The sequence below is a fragment of the Electrophorus electricus genome, chromosome 2 (genome assembly GCF_041902795.1).
Source record: "Electrophorus electricus isolate QZ-2024a chromosome 2, ASM4190279v1, whole genome shotgun sequence".
In the NCBI taxonomy this organism is placed as follows: domain Eukaryota; kingdom Metazoa; phylum Chordata; class Actinopteri; order Gymnotiformes; family Gymnotidae; genus Electrophorus; species Electrophorus electricus.
The window spans coordinates 34,272,488-34,292,647 of record NC_137498.1 but is presented as its reverse complement, the minus strand read 5'-3'; the positions used below and the strand labels follow the sequence as shown (position 1 = coordinate 34,292,647).

The 20,160-nt window shown below is 36.6% G+C and overlaps 1 protein-coding gene across 8 annotated transcripts in view; it reads right to left on the bottom strand.

The window, feature by feature from the left end:
* The window catches only part of csmd3b (CUB and Sushi multiple domains 3b), a 313,453-nt gene that overhangs the window by 246,287 nt on the left and 47,006 nt on the right, over positions 1-20,160 (bottom strand). The window lies entirely within an intron of this gene.

Below are 20,160 nucleotides of genomic sequence, written 5' to 3'. Positions count from 1 at the left end.
TCGAGAGGAACAGATCTCTTCATTCTGTCCTTCACCATGTCTATGGGGAGTTTCCTCTCAATAGTTCTAGTGGCAACAGATCCTAACTCTGTGGACACTGTGCGCATTTGGCCTGAAAGCATCCAGCAAACCTCCAGTCCCCAGTCTGTTTAAGCAGGATGCTTCAAAAGTCACTACAATGGACTGGGTCACTATCACTGTCTGACCAGTCAGAGAAGTTTGGAATAAAGTGCTGGTTTGAAAAGAAACAAGGAAGAAATTGTAGAATCCCTTTGGGACTAATGACTCACTGTCATTGCATCAAACCTTTCTACTCAAGCCTTTGTCAAATCAGATACAATATAATTTCTTGGGGTTGCAGCCACAGTATACGAAAAGGAAAGAATAACAGAATGTCTGTCCATCATGTGATCTATAGCACAAAGAAAATGAAGTTTCAGATTTACCATTGGTATGATATGAAACCTATTTCTCAAGTGCAAATAGGTAACCTACATATCAGCAGCATGTTTCACAAGCATGATATCCATGATGTCCCCAGTAATTTGTGGATACAATGGTCTGATCAATTATGATAGATAACATTGGAAGCCAACAATATTTCATTCTTATTTTTGCTGTTAGGAATGAGTACTATCTATCTGGAATAAAGTTCCCAAGGTTCCCTTTTAAGAGTAGGGGAACATTTTGATCCTCAGCCTGGAGAACATGAAAGGTAAGTACAAAAATGTCCATCAAAACTCCTGCATCTAACATCTCATAATTCTCATTCTCTTTATTTTAATCTGGTAATTACATTTCACCAAATGTAGATGGTCATGCCCATTTAAATCCATGATATAACTGAGAATACTCTCTCCTTCAGTTTTTCTCTTAAGGAAGAACTCTTGTGGAAGCAAAACGTGCCAACTGTATTGCATGCCTGTTCAGTACCAGATATAAAGGGCTGGGCGAGGTGGTGGGGGGGGGGGGCATTGAGGATGAACACTGTATGCCTGCCTCAACCATTTAAGGTTTGATCGAAGGCAGGGAGAATCCGAGAGGCCTATTCAGAAGGCTGCTCTGGTGGCATCTGTCTCAGACTGATTGCAGGAGACTGAGTCTTAGCCAGCTCTGGAGTGCCCAAAATTGCACTGCACACAGAATGAGTGGAAACTCATCTTTTAAAAGTAATTTCCTCTTTAGTAGCAGTACATCAGATTGCAACATTCAGTGATGCTACTTGAGTTTTTCCAATAAAAATTTCTCAGCTCTCCAAGATAATGCAATTCAAGTGGTAGAGTGTATAATAAAAGTTTATTTATATGCTGCTTATCATGCATGTCTTTAAAAGAGATTTAAAAACACAGTCATTTTCACACTGAATGGAAGAGAATTTCACAAAGAGGAACTCTTACAGAAAAGCTACTTTGTTTTGCAGTGTTAGTTTATGGAGTCTTTTCTCTAGGGATATTTTGTACCAATTACTGCATTAAGGCCCTAAAAGAATAGTTTGCCTTGTTGTTGTTGTTATTTTGTGCTTGCCATGGAATCATTTTGTCTTCCACAAAACTGAATTCCACATTCTAATTTAGAATCCCTGCTATAGATTACCTTCACAAGCACAACTGGTTGCATTTAACAAAAAGATCTTAGGTAATTTTTTAATTAACCAATGCTGATGCTGATAATTCATACTATGTATTTTTACTGCTGTGTTCATAATATTCCACTGTTTCACTGCATGTATTGAAAAAAAGACCCAGATTGACATAGGTAGCTGCGAAAAGGCAGACTGGAAACAACAGCAGGAGGTAGGATGATACATGTTGGTTAAAGACAGGACTTGTTCCTCCAGGGACTGCACTGTCCACAGGCATTTGTTCAAGCCATACACCATACCACTTAATTTCACTAATTAGCTTCACTTTGTTGTTAAGGTAGAGAGCTCATTAGTGAGATCAGCTGCTGTTGTGCATGGTTGGAATAAATCCATGTAGACACTGCACCTCAGTGTGAAGGAGATCAAGGGCAAACCTCCAAATATTTATGGCACAGCATTGGAGAACACTGATAACAGCAAGAGAAATGCGCCTATTTTACAAATCCATCGAACACAAAGGAAAGGCACAGATTTAATTAAGAAAAGTGGAACAAAACAGAAACTAGAAATATAATACAAAACAGAAATATAATAACCTGAATCACTCAGCAAATTACAACCTGCTAATCATAAACTTTTGTTTGTACTATTAAACCCTAATCTGTAAATCTGTGTAATACAGAACTATTGTGTGCTCAGTATCAAGACATTATAAAGCAAGTGACACCATCACTTTGTTAAACCTTTTTTAGCCAGATTAACAAATATCTGGAAAAAACAACTGATTAACATACACCACAGTTCATGTTTCCCTAAGTCACATGCCAGTGAGCTTGTTGTCAGATTTATTATAATGTAACAAATAATTTAATATGGTGCAGTTCTACAGTTTCTTTGATTGGAAGCCTACTACCATATTATAAGTACCATTCTGATTAGGTCTGTGACAGATGGCTTGAATAAAGACATTAAAAAGCTAGTGGGCACATTTAGTTCTTCAGAGACCTCAACCAGGGAAAAAGTATATTTAAATACACTTAAGATGCAAATATCAGAAGCATTTCTCCAGTTCATTGGGGTCTGGTCATAACTCAGAGGAAAAGGACATTAATTGATTTTATGAAACCCCAGAGTGTTACTTGTATTTAAGATGGGAGCTCACAAGACCATAACTGTCATCAGAGTAAGTAGGCAACACTAATGGATTTAAGAGGCCTCATCTGCAAATATGATATATCACAATAGCCTTTATATGACCACCCATTATTTGTGAGAGCATCCACATTTGCAGTACGAGTAATATTTGCATGTCATTCTCAAACTTGCCATGGATCTTAAAAAAAGAAGTCTTATTACATTTTGATGTTCTCAATCAGATTTTTAAAACTAAAATCATATCCACTACGTAATATGTAATAAATCATTAAATAAAAATACATAACTATAATAAATTACTCATGAAATAATATTAGGCATACCAAAGTAGATTTGGTGTACACATTTTGTTTTGTTAGTTGATGTTAATATAATATACAAGTAAGGGAAGCTTATACCCACCAGTTAACATTGTGCAAACTGCATGTCAAAATCATCACAACTGTTCTCTTTAAGACAAACATAAAATTTAAAAACATACAAAAACACTCCAGGTTTAAATCTGACAAACCATTTAGTAGGATATATTACCTGTTGTATTTATATTTCAAAATGTTTTATTGCATACCTATTTGTCTCTGTCTCTCTGATGATATGAAACAAACTTCCTGTAACAACATGCATGCATTTGATACATTGTTAATATCTGTTTTGGTCTTTTTGATGGTTGTTTGGACTTGCTTATTATAGGCTAATCTTTTGTTAACATTAAACAGGTGGGCTACAGGTAATTTAACTACCATTATCAACTGGAAACTGTCATTACGATTTATAATATTTTGTTTTACAATGTAACGCAATGCACTACTATAATGCGATGCATTAACAACAGGACAGCAAACATCTCTATATGGCAAACACCCAAATGAGGGAAAAAAAAGAATGAAAAAAGGTGGAAGAAAGTGTAAAACAGCAAAATAGGAGACAAGTGCTGAACTAGATTAGTATCTGTGGCATGCAGGGTGAGAGAGCATACAAAGGAGTAAAACAGTGACAGATATAGTGAATTCTCAATAACACAGAGAATAAACCTCCCTCTGTACATCACTGCTCAACTCCCCTCCTTCATCTCTCCAGGCAGGGGATGGTTGTAATCTGCCAAGCAGGTCAGAGAGGACAGATAGGCCACAGTTGATAAGGTTCAGCTTACTCTGGGACTCAGAGTAGCATGGAGGGTGCCCTTGGCTCTAACCATACGTCTACCTCCTCTTTAATGTTTCATGACACACTGTTGTGTGAGACACTGTTTAAAATATGAACACTGCAAACCCATCCATCTAATGTGGCATCTAGCCAAATCACTAAATCATGATTTCATGAAGGTCCCAAAAGACCTCTTTCATGGACATAAATCCATTTGATCTGTTAAAGTGCATCTTGTATTGGTAGTCTATCAAAAGCCTGATTATATTTTCAAGGATAACAAAAGATCAACATAAAAATTGGGTGATATTTAAATGTCTGTTTTTAGCCGCTGCTGTCTTTTTTGAGTGCAGAAATGTTGTGCATCTTAAATAGATACTGGAGAATCCCAAACACATACTTCCGCCATATGAACAGATGGCAAACTGACTGGTAGGCTATGCCTGATATATATACCTGATAAAGGAAATAAAGGCATTGGTAAAGCTGGAATCTAATCCTGATGAACTGATTTCATGTGTTCATATCACATTTCTGCAATCCACTATATTTAGGAAAAACAGAAGTACCTAGATGATGATACTTGCTAATGCTTGATTGTTTACCTCAAGCACCTCACTCTGTACTTGAGAAATTCACTTACTGATCACAATCATCATTTCCTTTTGAAATACCTCCATCTTAGAGGAATTATCAAGAAGAAGAAGGATTTTGGATGCATACCAGCACACCATTAATGAAGAGAATCCTTAACTCACCCAAATGATAAATGCAGGATGTGCACCTAACATATGCCGCAAATTACAAGGAAATATATGCCCAATAATAATATATATTACAATGCCAAATATCCAGTATATCTTTCGATATCAGGGTAAGAAATTAGCATACTGTGCTTTGTAAGCATGCATTTTGGTCTTTGTTTCTCCCCTTGTGTCATTTATTGATGTGCATTTAAAAGATGGACAATTAAACTACTTCAGTACCCTGTTTGCAGAGATTCCTCAAATCCAGTGACATCAGACATAATGTATCATGTCATTTAAGATAAAAACTAATGAAACAACAATGGAATGGAACAAGTGGAAGTTTAATGTCGGAGTGGAAAGTTTTCAAATCCACCTAGTGAAAAACACATTTCATCTGCAGCCATTCTTGCAAATGTGTGTGGCAAACTTCAGCTGGCCGCAGTAGTGCCCAGCTTTTAATAGTTCAGCTCAATAACCCAGAGTGTAGGCCTTCTGTTCCCTCCCTATCTGCTCAGCCAGACGCACCACTCACACAAGAACACTCCCTTATCAAAAACACACATTCTATCGGCACCATACCCTCTCCCAGCAGGGGGAAATTGCTTGCATTCCCCCCATTTCGCAATCTGCTGCCGAGGCCAGTCCCACCCTTGTACTCAGATTCTTCTATTTATAAGAAACCTTCTGTTCACTGAGCAAGACATGGTTGCACTCCTATGTCTAATGTGCTCTGGATTTTACTAGTCAGGCACTGTGGCAATAGACAGGGCTTGTAACAAAAAGAATAATAATTTCAACTATTGATGGACTAATTTTATTATGTATATACCTCTTCATCAATAGAGGCATGTATGAATTCCGAATTGTATTATGCATTTTGGAGCTATTTTGTTAAAAATAGGACAGGTGAACAGAATGAGAAGAATAACTTAAAAGGGATTTTGTTTATTGTTTATCAGTGAAAGCAACAGTAGACCCATGCCTGATAGATAAGGTCAAAAATTAAACTTGCACAGAAAAATGACAAAATGCATAGTTATATATTTAAGAGCCATGTTGAAGCAAGAATAATTTTCATTGTTAGGAAATAGTTTCATAGCACTTCATGCAAATTTCAGACACCCACAGTACAGCAACCTGTGCCTGAAGGCAGAACTGTATGGTAAGTTAGAAGTCATTTGGATGATAATGTAGTTCTAGCTTGATTTGTACTGAACAGTTTTATGTGGGTTTACTCTGCAATTTTATTAAACAGTTTATATACAAAATGGTATTATTTATCCAAACGATAACTTCTGAGTCAAATGTATGACATATGCAGAGAGTTTGCACAATACTAACTGGTGGGGTGTTTGTTTCCTGAGTTATTAGAAACATTAGTGTTGCATGTCCTGCTGAAAACAAAAAAAAAGAAAAGAAAAAGAAATTACATTTTTGGTTAATGTAAAATTGTGCAGGTTTTGTTGAAGTTTCATCTGTGATTTAACTACTTTAATGGCCTATTGAACATCAACAAAAAAGTAAAAAGGCTACTGGCAGAATTCAGCTGTACCTCTGATCATATATGGGACCTCTCTACTAGCATTCACAACATGATTGACATAATCTCGTCTTGAATCTGAGGGAATCTTGCCACACAGTTTTGACAGAGAAGCTAGCTGGTGGTGTGGCATGTGCAGCAGGGATGCTTGTGAGAAGTAATAAAGCCTTACACACCATGTGAACTGAGGGAAGAGACTAAAATGATGCTCTGACCTCCATAATGTTCATACATACATGTCCTCAGTAAATAATCTCCACACTGGATGAGAAGAGGTTAGCAGGCAGGTGTTTTTGCAAAGGGAGAAAGAGAGACTGTTCAACAACTTCAAGTGAGTTTTTTTTTTTTTGCCTTAACATACATCCATTTCAGTTTGTGCCCTGGCTTTTGAAGCTTTCCTATTCAGCTGGACCTTTGCCAGCTTTAGCCCCTCCCAAACCTAACCCCCCTGTCCCCCCAGATCCACCTCAGATAGGTTTGAAGTGCCTTCAACTCTTCAAATGTGGAAAAGGCTCTGCTAGTGTCCATGGTAACCTTGTAAATATGGCTGTACTCCACTACGGTCCATGGTAACCTTATAAATATGGAGTACTTTAGTCAGGAAAAAGCCCCAGAACACTAATCTTGAGAAAACGATTATTGGATGTGTACTTGAGAAGAAGAGTGGAACACAGGTGCTGCATTATGGTCCAAGCCAGGGTTGGGTCAGGCCCAGGGCCCTTAAAGCCCTGTTAAGCCCTGTTGACATGTCATTCATTACAGCTAGCTGAGCTTGTGGCTGCATGTACTGGAAGAGCCGCAGTGTAAGGATCCAGTATAATGCCATTCCAATGTCCTGGGGCCAATAAAAAAAAGTGCACTGAATAACATTTGGTTTGGAATGCCTTTGGGAAGATCATGTAAGTTTAATATTTACCAAATATTGTAATAGATGTTAGATAGCAACTAAGTAATGTGCTACTATCACTTTTATTACCTTTTTCTTTTTTTTTTAATAATAAGCTTCATTAACAAGTGTGCAAATGAAATTCATTCTGACCCTCAAAACTATAGAAGAAAAAAGACATTACATAAATTTCTTTTGTGAGTCATATATATTACATATTACATCTAACTTTTGTTCTAGTGCTTTTAAGCACAACCCTTTGAAAAAATTATGAGCAATAACATTAACAGGAATGAATCGATTAATATTTTTGTAGTAGAAATGTTAAATTGATCTTATGTAAATTAATGTGTATTATGTCATACATTTTTGTTTCTAGTTTTTTACTTATCTTATTAGATAAAATGCTTATATTTTTAGATAAAATAAATATATTATTAGATCAAATAAAAATGCCCCATTTCCTCTATGGGCAGCTTACCCAATGTTTTAGCATGGGGCCAAAAGTTAGTCTGGGGTCCTGTTATGGCTTGTGGGCTTTATTACATTAAGGTAATACTGGTCAAACAGAGATATTCATGCCTTCATCCTCGTTTAAAATTATACATGTTTACAGGATGCAGAACAAGGTTTTGTGTCATTTAATCTCAACTCTATATTTGGTGCTGCAAAGCACTTTTGTCCTTGGTCTTCTTCTTAAGAAACAAACGCAGAGAAGATGTGGGGACAAGTATAAAAGCCAGGAACAAAAAATACACAAGTACAAGAAACTTGTGTGATTATAGGAACACAAACCAAGTTGTTGTGAGAGTATGTTATTTTTTCTCCTCAGATATTACTGTCTGGAATGCACAGAGAGAATTTAGTAGTAGCTAGAAGACGAAGCTGATAATGACAATGATGCCAGCAATGGTAATAACCATAATCATAATGAGGATGATAAAGGCTGAAAGTGGGTTAATTAAACTATGACTCTTATTCAGGGCATTTTCTTCAGCTCCTACTGCACCACACTTTATTTTATTTCTTTGAAGCAATTAGATATTGCATTTAAGGGGGAAAAAAGTAAAAAATGTTGAATACCCCTGGCTTTAATGGGAAATATTGGGCTTTAACCAAAATAACCTGTACAATGGTGTTTACTTCCTCCACACCCCTTTCATTTTACCAATCTCCAATCTGCACAGATGATGACAAAGACCTTGAGGCAATACAACTTCAAAAGGCTTGGTCAAATATTGACTATGGAAATTAAAAAATATCAGATTTTTCTTCAGAACCAATTAGTCTCACAGTTTGAACGGCTAATGCCTTCCAATAGAACATTCTGCAATACTTCATAAAGCAGGAGATTTATCTTTCATTGGGGAAATCATCTCTTTCCTAAAATGAGAAGGATGCTAACACCGATCCATGAAGATTAAAATATAACTAGTGACTGCTGCAAATGTATGAATGAAGACCAAGAGTGAAGGTTTAACCATCATTGATCATGGTTCCCAAAAGCAATCTGATAGTCCTTGGGAAATGATAATGCGATAGTAATGTGGAACTGTTAAAATTTAAAACTGAAAGCTAATCCTTAACCTCCATGTTGCTGAGCACAGTGAAAATGCCCAAGGGCAGCACTGATGGCACCTCCCTGACTAAATCAGTTGTCTAATTGGCACTGATTGAAACCTGGCATAGAGCTGACCCCGTCCACCCTAAATATTTCCCTCATTTTTGCAGCTTTTCTTAATGAAAATCTGAGTAGGGACACAGCAAGGGGAAAAATTGTTGAAACTAATCATTCCATCACTCTCTTCATGGATTCGTATTTTGAAGAGGGAGAGAGCATTAATCAGAACACTGCTGAATATTTAATGTCACTGCCATTATGTCCTAATGTGTGCCTGACAACAGTCATTTAACAGAAATGTGGGCCATTCATCACTGTGCTTCGGTCATGCCTACAAAACGGAGTTTGCATTCGCTACCATGCAAACTGGAACCCAACCCAAGGAATCTAACCCTTGAAATAGCTTATGATGTGTATGAAATATTGCAATAAGGGTACTAAATTTATGTTTGTGTTTTCATATTTACACAATGAACTCTAAAGTTTCAAACATGTTCATTTTCTAATTGCTCATGATAAATCCAAAAATGTGACATTTCCGTTTTGTCTCTAACAGAACACACTGTATACTATATTTGCTTTCAATTTCAAAACATGAAGAACACTATCTAAAAGATCTTCGATTTTATGTTTACAAGCTTGGTCACTTGGAAGACAAAATTGGCCAAGACTAAGACTAATAAACTAAGATGATTAATCTGGACAATCTTGCAACTATTTACAGTTACATCACTGCACACCCATCCATTTATTCAGTGAGCCCTGAGACTTCAGAGCCAATCGTGGGCTCTGGAGAATGGAGCTTGGAAGGGTGCTATCACTATGGCACAGAGGGGGTTTACAAGGCCAGCTAAACAGCACTTCTGAAACTGATCAAGGGTATCACTTTTGGCTGTGCTGGAGCCTAGAGAGAAGAGAGGTCTGTGTTCAAACACATGACAGTGGGAGAGTTTCTCAGTCACAGATTCTATCTCAGCAGCAAATGCTTTGGCAAAAATGTTTCATTATGTATTCAGAATCCACACAGCAAGAAGAGAAAATAGATTGTGTGTTTAACAAATGTTTTACTTTCAGACATATACCATTTTTTGCTCCAGGATCTAGTCATTATACAGTGACTTCAATTATTTTGCTAATATGCCGACAAAAGAACTCTGAAGACTCTGATAAACACAAGTTTATGCCAAGAACATGCACCCACCTCTTGTTCTTTTGACCAACTCTTAAAGCATATGGCATTTATTATAGCTGATCTCCACACCTGCCCTCTGCCTGCAAATGTGGAGATCCTAATCACTTAATCAACTCCCAAGAAGCAAAGCAATGGTACTAAAGCAAAACCCAGCCAATGCTGTTCCCTACTGGCAAGGCTGGTTTAAGACTAAGATGGCTTGCTTCAGTTGGGGACCTTCAGTCTACTGGTTTGAGCTCAGATCTCTGATTACAAAAAGAGCCTTCTTCTTTCTCCTGGTGGCCTGCTCCACCCCTGTGCTCGCAGCCACTGCATCAGAGGACATACCATTCACCCAGGGTATAAATAAAGCAAGATATAGTTAGGGGAAAAAAAGAAAAGACTTGACATGAGCTCAGCTGGGTGGAGAGATAACAGAAGAAAATCACAAGGGCATCAGAAGGAAAAGCCAGCCTTCCAGGAGCAAAGACAGAAACAGCTATAAGGTGGCTTCAGCAGTGGAAGAGGCTAGTACTTTCAAAATGATAAGCTTTGCTCTCTCCTTCTGTCTCCTTACTCGTCTTCCTCTATGGTTGCATCAAATAATTACTTTCATAATAGAATAGGATGCTATTTTCTGGAGCTGTAGGAAATAACAGAGATGAGGAAGGATTCTGGCTAATTCTAACAGTGAGTTAGCATTCATTTTTGTAGACTAAAGTTTGATACTTGGGATGCATGCAAAGTTTTACAAATGCTATTTTAATGTAGACTTACCATATTACAGTCAGAGAGATGCACACAGATTTTGGAAAAAAATAACAGACTAATAATGAAATAGTACAATAAACTAATGTTGCAATATAATACTACCCTGGGTTTTAATTTTGGTTATAACAATATAAATAATTTCTAACAGATAATCCTCTAGCCTCATACAAGGGCAAATATTTCATTTCACTGTTGGCGGTAGAAGGGGGGTGCAGAAATAAAGTGGTAAAAGTAAAGAAACGTCTGACAAATCCTATGTTTTAAGTTAACTATTGTGAAGTAGCGGACTGGAGGTTAGCCACCACTAAAACACTTGTAAGAAGGGCTGATAGGTGGCGATGGGGTGATGGAATGCAGTGGGCCAAACCACATGCAATTTAAAGGGGAAATTAAATTACTGAACAATCAACAATCAGCACAAGTTATTTCAATGTTAATTATTCTTTTTAAAAACATTTTTTAATGATATAGTTATTTTCACAATTATGTATTGAGAGGAACAACTGTCTGTGTTTCCAGAGGGGGCTGGAGGGTACTTCCATAATTTGTAATTTCTATGTACCTCCATAGTTTCTGATACTTCTGAGCAAGATGAAACAAAACAAACACCCATTCCCAACAAAGTCCAGGAAACTCATTATTTCATAATTATTCATTTTTTATAATGTGTGATTCTTACTCATTAGATCCCTTTTAAAAATACAGAATAAATGAGGACAAATACTGGTTCTTGTATTTATTGAAGTGAAATAGCCTGCAACAAAATGCAGCCCTCATATGAACAAAAATAAATAGATAAAAATAATTCATATAAAAAGTGCTTTAGAGGGAAAAAAAAGTACAATTCTGCACCCCAAACACAAATCAATACATTTTTAATCCATTAAGCCCAGTTCTTTGATGTCTTTTCCTCAAGTCTTTCTATCTTATTACCCATAACACACACACTGAGGAAAGAAAGAATGTAAGAAAAAAACATAGTTCAAGTGAAAAGTCACCCAGACTGCCTTAAAGCTACAGGTGCTTTGCTGCTTCATTCTGCAAGTCATCTGCAAACAAGATGAACATGCTGTCAGGGTGATGGCAATGATATAGAGATAAGGCAGTTCTCAAGCAAGGAGCAGAAGGTCAGCCTTAACCAAATCATCCCCATGTGATGCACCTGCTTCCTTTATCACATTGTTAAATACTGTCAAAGCAATAGCAAAATTATTTGCCATAGATTGACTAAAATAGTTACAACAGAAAACCATGGCTGTATTCTGATGATACGTTCAGCACAATTAGGTGACTCAGCAGCTCCATATATTTCCTATTAAAGTGAATTCCAGTTGAATTCCTTTACAATATTTATTATTCAATCATTTATTTGAATGTGTCTTTTCCAGGGTATGTCAAGTTTTTTTAATTGTGGTAAAACTTTGACCTTTCACGCATAGCGAATAATGTGGCTGTGTTATGAACTAGTTGTACAAAGGAGAGCCATTTACCAAAAACGGGATTGCGGACTAGCTTGGGGCAACATACACGGAGGTTCAGCTGAGACAGAAAAGCTAAAACAAACAACAACATATGAATTGGCATACAACACAAGAAATATTGTCAGCAGATGTATTCATTCTCAACAGATATATTTTTTAGAATTGCTTTGTGTCACTATTAAAAAATTACAGAATATGTTCTTAAGTAGAAACAAAATGAGTTGTAAGTGTCAAGCAGCCACCCACCACCCAGAGCACTCCACCTATCACTCTTTCTGATCTACTAATCACTGGCCACGCCCAACCATCACACACCTGTTGATCACCAGCCTGAACTCTTTATAATCAATATTTATAACTTCCCTAGTATGACGTTTTGATATACATGCTGTGTAATGTATTAGAGTGTAGTTTATTAATAATTGGTAATGAACTGTGGTTTATATAGTTATTTACCTCTGTATTTTATGTTTTCCCAATTTCAATAAACCAGATACATCATAAGGAATTGGACAAATTAACATAATTTTAAATAAAACTGGAATGTTTACTGCTGGGTTGAAAATGCCTGAAGTCTGTGACTCATAGATACTATCAGCCACCAAGTACTTTTGTTAATACAGTCAGTTTCTATCCGCTTTTTAGTTTTTGTTTTTCTTCTTCCATGACAAACAAGGTTCAGTTTAGATTTTTGGCTTTGGAAAATTACTGTTTCAGGTCATAGACCTGACATAAGGTGAAATGCTATCCACTGAATTTTGAGGCATTTTGTCTGATATGATTGAAAATGTTTCTGTACTCTTAATAACTTAACCTTTTACTGCTGTTGACAGTCACAACCTTAGTCAAGACTATTCCATGCTTGCATCTTGGATAGTCTTCTTGATCTGTATAGAAGTTTGTCATTAAAGTATTATTTGGTCATCCACTACTGTAGTCTTATGTGGTTTGCCAGGTTACTTGCTATCACTATTGCTAAGCTGATCAGTGTATTCTAACAATCTAACATCCATTTGACAAAGACATTTATTTGGTCCTTATGTTGAGAGACAACGCCAACAGGCTAAATATACAAGTGGCATATCTATAAACAACTCCTGACATTTTATTAGCATTCTAGTGCATAGGCAAATGATGAAACCACATCTGTAAGCTAAAAATGAGTGCTCCCCTAGATTTAATTATAGGGCTGTGATTCCTATATGGTGCAAACAATACAGATCCAAATATGTTCAAAATAAATCTCAAATTCTGTAGTTAATTTCAAATGCAATTAACTGGAGCAGAGAGCTCAAGCAACAAAACTGGCAAAATCAGGCATATGCAGAAAAAAATGTATGCAAGCAGTAAAGCTTGTAAGAACATTCAAAATTTATTGTCACTGTATATTGCTTTAACTTGTATCTACAAAAAGTGTATTTGAAAAACCTCTTATGAATTTAGAACGGTCATTTTGTGCTCTACTCACTAAATAAAATTATATTATCATGTATGTTATTTATTGCCAAGCCTTACTTCTTGAAGTTTCATTGCTCTCAATTTGCATGATACGAGTATATAATTTTCACAGTGTGCATATTTCAAAGCAATAAGCTGAACACAATGCTTTATCATCCTATTACATGCTATTTTAGCTTACAAATATGGGTTTTAAGATAAAACAAAATCATATCAACCCCAATATACATGCTGTGAGAGAACTGAAACAGAATATGGCCATCAGCAACCTGCTGGGCAGATTACCCATTATAATGCAGATCCAGAAACAATAATGTAAGCACAGTTACAATTCTGTCTGATCAAATGGTAAAAAAGAGCATTACTGTTCTGAGTGCCATATAGCCTGTTATCAAGTTTTACAAGCATACATGTAAATCTATGTTGATATGCTTCGTTGCCAACATGACATCTTAACTAAAGATGGAAAAATTGAATGCTGGCAATGAGTGGAAAACATGCATGAGGAACTAAGACCAAAATAACACAATATACATTATCATAAGTGTGATGACAAAAACAACGTTAATAAACATTGTTTGAAAACTTGTGAATACATCCATTATCTGAGGCTGGAAGAATAAGCTTCAACCCCAGTATGTTTCACTAAAACATGCATATTGTTTTTTATGAGGTTAACAGAGGGGCAAAAGAGTAAAATCTGTGTACTTTGAAGACTTTCTCACAGTATCTCTGTATATCTGTTTGCTCATGCTTCTTTTTTCCTTACTTATATCCTGCAGGTCAAATGACAGATGACTTTGATTGAATTTTTGTATTTCTGTCCTATAAGAAATGACCTGACTTGCAGACTGTAACAAAACCCTTGTTCCTTTTAGTAAAAAAGGAGGCAACATTTCATGGCAGCTGCTTGATGCAGCATACAGAGGGATATTTACCGGGCAGAGGGTACTGTCATTCTTCTGAAACTTATTTGCATACAGAGAGCTACACTTGGTAGTCCAACTCATTTAAATATATTTGCATTTACAAAATGAAAGATGTCTATTAAAACAACTTTGACAGATTAAATCTGTTAACTGTGGTTTTGAAGTACCCAAAGTAACCAATTCTGAAATCAAGTAATTTCTTCATAGGTTTTAAGTCATACAGCATGTTAGCATATGAGCTCAATGTTGCTTCAAATGAAAATAAATTGTTCAAATAAAAAAATCTTAAATGTCACCTCTGCACTAATCATAGATTAAAGCCCCCTAGCTAGTGAACAAAGCATACCATAGTATTGCTGCTGTACAGTGATAGTACCATTTACAGTGTGAGAAATGCACAATGAGTGTCCTAAATGAAATGAATGCTCCAGTACCTATAATACCACTCTTACACAGGAAATATGGGAAGACATCTTGGTGAGTAAAGTCTGTAATATAAGTGGATTAGACTCACAGAGACAGACACAAGCATATATCGAAGACATTCACTTTTCGTTTGAGCTTTAAATTGATTGAATCCCTACTCCCTTATTTGTCTTTTTTTTTTCTTTTTTTTTTTTTTTACCAAACAGATGTCCACAGGGTCGAAGCTGCTCTCACAAACAACAATCAGTTTGTCTTGTATTTTAAAATAGTAAAAACTTTAGATAACACATTGTGATATGAATGTTATCCTGTAGATTATCATTTCATCAAAATATTCTGCACAATTTTGTACAGTGGCTAATATTTTGTAAACATCCACAGAGCCCCATGTTAATGTCTAGAACAGTCTGTCTCTATTCTATTACACCTTAAGACCTGGTGGCACAGTAGCTTGGTGGTTAGCATGTTTGCCTGTCAGCACTAGAGTTGAGTTTGAGTCCCTCCATCTGGGTGGAGTTTCCATGTCTCTGTGGGGTTTCCACCCGCAGTCCAAAAACATGGAGGTTAGGTTGAGTGGATTGTTCCTGTATGAATGTGTGCAAGTATGTCCAGCAATGCTTGGTGCTCTGTCCTGGTCTTAACTTCCTCCCCTTTCCCTGCACTTGGTACAGTCCCCCAGGGGGCTGTGGTTTCTGATTGAAAGTATGCTGTGTGCAAATTGGCTGCTGCTTCTCATCAGGGGTGAGTGTGTAAAACCTTATATATGTCTGTAAAGTGTCCTTGAGTTTGAGAAAGGTGCTATATAAATGCAACTAATAATCATTAACTGATGAGCAGAACTGGTATTCACCTGCCTTTCCTTCCCATGTTCTTGAGACCGTGAGAAAAAACCTGAAAAATATGGAACTGAAACCTGAATCCCTTACCTTGGCACTGTTGGGCAGAGCTTTACTGGTTACACTACCTGAAAGTCATACAAATATCCATCCCTTATATCTGCCAGCACCAAATTTCCAATACAGTAACTATTCAACTTGTTGTGTGATTCTGTTTAAGCCTCTCATTACTGCCTGTTTTCTTGCCTGTCAACCCTTTTCAGCTGGAGCTTCTCAGTAAACTAGAAACAGAATTTGTGCATATTTGTGTGATCCTATCCCAGGGTTACTGGCAAAGATCAAAGTAAAATGAAAAATTGGAGAGTGAATTTACTGTTATCAGAACATAGTAGAGTGGCAAATGAAGCCAGAGAAGATTTATGGGCAGGTTTGTTTTGAGGTTGTCATGGTATGGCCCCTCCCCCCTCAAACATCTCCGTGTGTGTGTGTGTGTGTGTGTGTGTGTGTGTGTGTGTGTGTGTGTGTGTGTGTGTGTGTGTGTGAATGTGTCTGTCTGTATTGCCACGCCCTCTTGTGTCGTTCACCTGATCCTTGTTGTGTGGAATTGTCATGTGTGTATATCAGTCTTGTGTCTTATCGTTGAGTTTGTTGGTGTTTGACCCAATTAGTCTGTGTGTTAAAACGTGTATGTTACATGTGCCATAAAACGTGTTTATGTTAAATGTGCCTCGTCCCCGCATCTTGCTTAACCCTCCAACGTTACAGTGGTGTGTGGAAATCAGTGACATTACTCATCTCATTTTTTTAAAAATAACTCCTTTTAAAATATTTAGCAAAAAGAGTGTTTTGAAGTAGAGAGCAATGTGCCCAAAGATGTTTATGGCTAAGGTTATTAGAAATATGAATAACTAAATAAATAATAAATGTGAGATGTCAGTGCACAGGCTGGGGAATAGCTGTAAGGAAGGTTACACCAGACTCTAATTAATTCTGGGGCTTTAAGGATGATTTTTGCACTGTGGAAGAAATGGCAAGAGTTGTCTGCATGCTCTCCCACACCTTTTCTCAGATCTTTCTCACTCCCCATCTCATATACATGCACTCTCTCTCTCTCTCTCTCTCTCTCTCTCTGATACACACACATTCTTAGTTCTTCCTAAGTGCCCATCTTGTATGTTCAGATCCCAGAACACTACTCTTTCCAAATGCTTCAGTTTTCATTTAATCTGCACCGTTGTGGTTTACACAGAGCTGCGTGTTGAGCACAGCTTATGGGGACATCATTACTACTCTGAATGGAGGCTAAACCTGAAAAATGTTATGACCTTTAAAATGTGACACCCTACAAAACAAGTTTCATAGTGATAGTAATTTGTATGCGTACAGACAATTGGTGTTGCAAAATATGAAGTAAAAACTCTGATATTTAACTATGGATGTCCTTTTTACTATAAGTTACATAACCTTTAACAAGTGGTAGGGCAAATAGTATGCACTTATCAAATTAAATATTGCAGGTAGTTTGTAATTCTGTACTTCATGATAGTGTGTGCTAAAATTAAAACACTGTAATTACCTGCACTGAATAAGAGACAGAATAATCTCACAAATTGATAAGAGTTCAGCATCAGATGACAGTGTGACACAATGCTAAACTAACTTTATTTCAGTGTTTATCTTTGGAGAACAATTTGACATTTATCATTGCTTGCTATTGTGTGTGGTTTTTTTTAAATTTTTATTTGACATATGAAAAAGACTTTGATAGGCAGTGCACGCCACCCCAAAACACAGGGAGTATGAGATTTGCATATACGTCTGCATAATTGGTCTACTGCATGAGCCATTATCACAGGCATGGTGTTTAGAGCAAAATAGATGTCCACTGACAATAACTAAGAAAGGTTAATCAAACATGTGCAGTAGGTTTGGATTGGATTAGCATGGATTATAACTAAACTAGGTCATGTGATCTCTTTAGCAGTGACATTGGGTCCACAAATTTGAAATGTTTACACTTTCTTGCACAGTGAAATATTTTGCTTCAAATCACATTATTATAGTGAAAATGACTCAGTCACTGCTTTTTTAAAAAATAATGCAGAGACCCCATCAGAACCTTTGCTTTGAAGGGATATGACATGCTTTTGAATGAAGGATGTCTTAGGTAGTGGTGTGGTGCTGAGAGAGAACAGAGAAGGAACACACTGACTTGTCTTGGATGGAATGCTAATTTTACAGAAGTGACCTCCTCCAAGTCATTAAATGGATGTGTGGGCACAGTGAGGGAGTTTCATGGAGCTTGAGAAAACACTGAGATGTAAAAGAGCAGTGCGGGGAGTGAAGGCATTCAGTGCATCAGCAAGTACAGTCAACAGGTCATCCAAAATCTCAAATGGAGATTTATTTTCCAAGTGGAAAGATTGCACTCAAAAGCCAGACACCTCTCTCTTTCTCCATCTGGGCAGAGATATTCTCCAAAGACCCTCCCACATTATAATGCAATATTGAGCGAGTTTGATCTTGGACACTTAAATATTATGTTGCTGTTCTTGTTTGTTATTTCTTTGACCATACAATGCACAACCAGGCAGTTCAGCTTGCTGAGGTGACCACCTGAAGAACCTCCTGTGACTTGGCTAAAGTTGTTGACCTGGTCATTTGCATTCTCCTATGGTGTTTCCACTGATTTCATTTAGATGAGACTATGTAGCTAGAAAAGACTTTTGATTTTGGTGTAGCTTTTATTAATAAGACATTTCAGCAGAAACACTAATATATGAGTATGTTTCATGTATTAGTGTTAGTTTCATGCACAGTTCTGACTAAATAATATTTAAAAAGCAGGCAATACATATCTTATATTGCTCTGATTAACAATGGCTCAAAGATTTAAACACTATCAACACATTGTGTTGATAATGTGATAATATTGCATGTAGTTACTGCAACATAGTATCTTTCATTGGTAGAATGGCAACACTTAAGGAAAGCATGGGCCATGCATATGTTTCAGTGCAGCCTATTCTCAGGGCTAATTAAAAATGAATTCAGTAACAACAGGCACTCGAGTATGAGCAATTAAGAACATGATGCTGCTTGTTGGAACTAAGAAGCACAGTTAAAGCAAATTTATCCATGCATCAATCATGAATAATGCAATACAGATAAATGCACAGATGGCTAGAAAGTTAGACTTAATGGGTGACTCTATAAATAATGACTAGAGAATTCATAAGAGTTAATTCACCTGAAATCAATCTAACAACAATCTAATGGCAAGAGATATACAGATCAAATGTACAAGGCATTTATGGGAGTAGTAATTTGATTACTCATGAACCTGTGTGGATTTAACTGCCTTAGTGCAGAGTATTCAGTTGATACTGCATTGACACTGACATTTACTGTTACAATATTGAATCATCCAATGAATTATTAATACATTTTAAGTAATGTTCAAATGGATATTTCTGATCCTCACAGAATCTGCAGGGCCTGAACAGGGTTACAACAGAGAAATTAGTTACAATATTGTCTATACAAACAAAAACAAAATCTTCAGTTATTAAATCTTCAGGTACTAAATCAACAGCATCTTCAAATAGGTCTCCATTACAGTATTAGATATCTCTTTTAAATATTTTATCTGAAATAATGTAATTGATAAACATGAAAAATTCAAACTTGATTTTCAAGTAGACCAACTGCAAACCAAGAAATACGCACAAGTTTGGTTTTTTTTAAACTCTTGCCTTCTTGTTTAAGGATTTCACTGGGTCCAAGCATCAGCAAGCACACAGGAAAGGAATGATATGTGGTCTGGTATGCTTTATTGCTGGTCTGAAATGAAATATCCACCAGCGGGTGCTAGAGGGAAGCAAATTCTTGTTGTTGTCTTTGACTTCTCATACCAAATGTTGCATTAACAACAGAACAAATGCAGTAAAAAAATAACAGGTTATTTAATCCACATATACAAAAATATACAGACTATACAACATGCAGATGTGCTGGACCTGATGTGATGCCCTGCTGCTCTGTTAGGCACTGAAGACAAAATTCCATCCACTGATACTCGAAAAATGTTCTTTGTTTCTGTACATTATAGTGAAATCAAGACAGATTAGGATGAAAAATCCACATCTGCACTATTTTAACAATACTTTTGATCATATATTAAAAGTGTATTCTGTATAAATATAATATTTGTTCTACAAGTGAGTGTCTGAAGCTTCACAGTTGTCTTTGAAGTAGTGACAGCCTGTCATGAGTGATTTTATGTAATCTTAATGTAACAGTCATGAAAGAGAAGGAAGAAATTGTGTCGTATTTTCTAAGTATTCATTAAATTTCAATAACCAGTTACTGTATCTTCACTTCAGTTAAATTTGGACAGTCACATCCCTCCT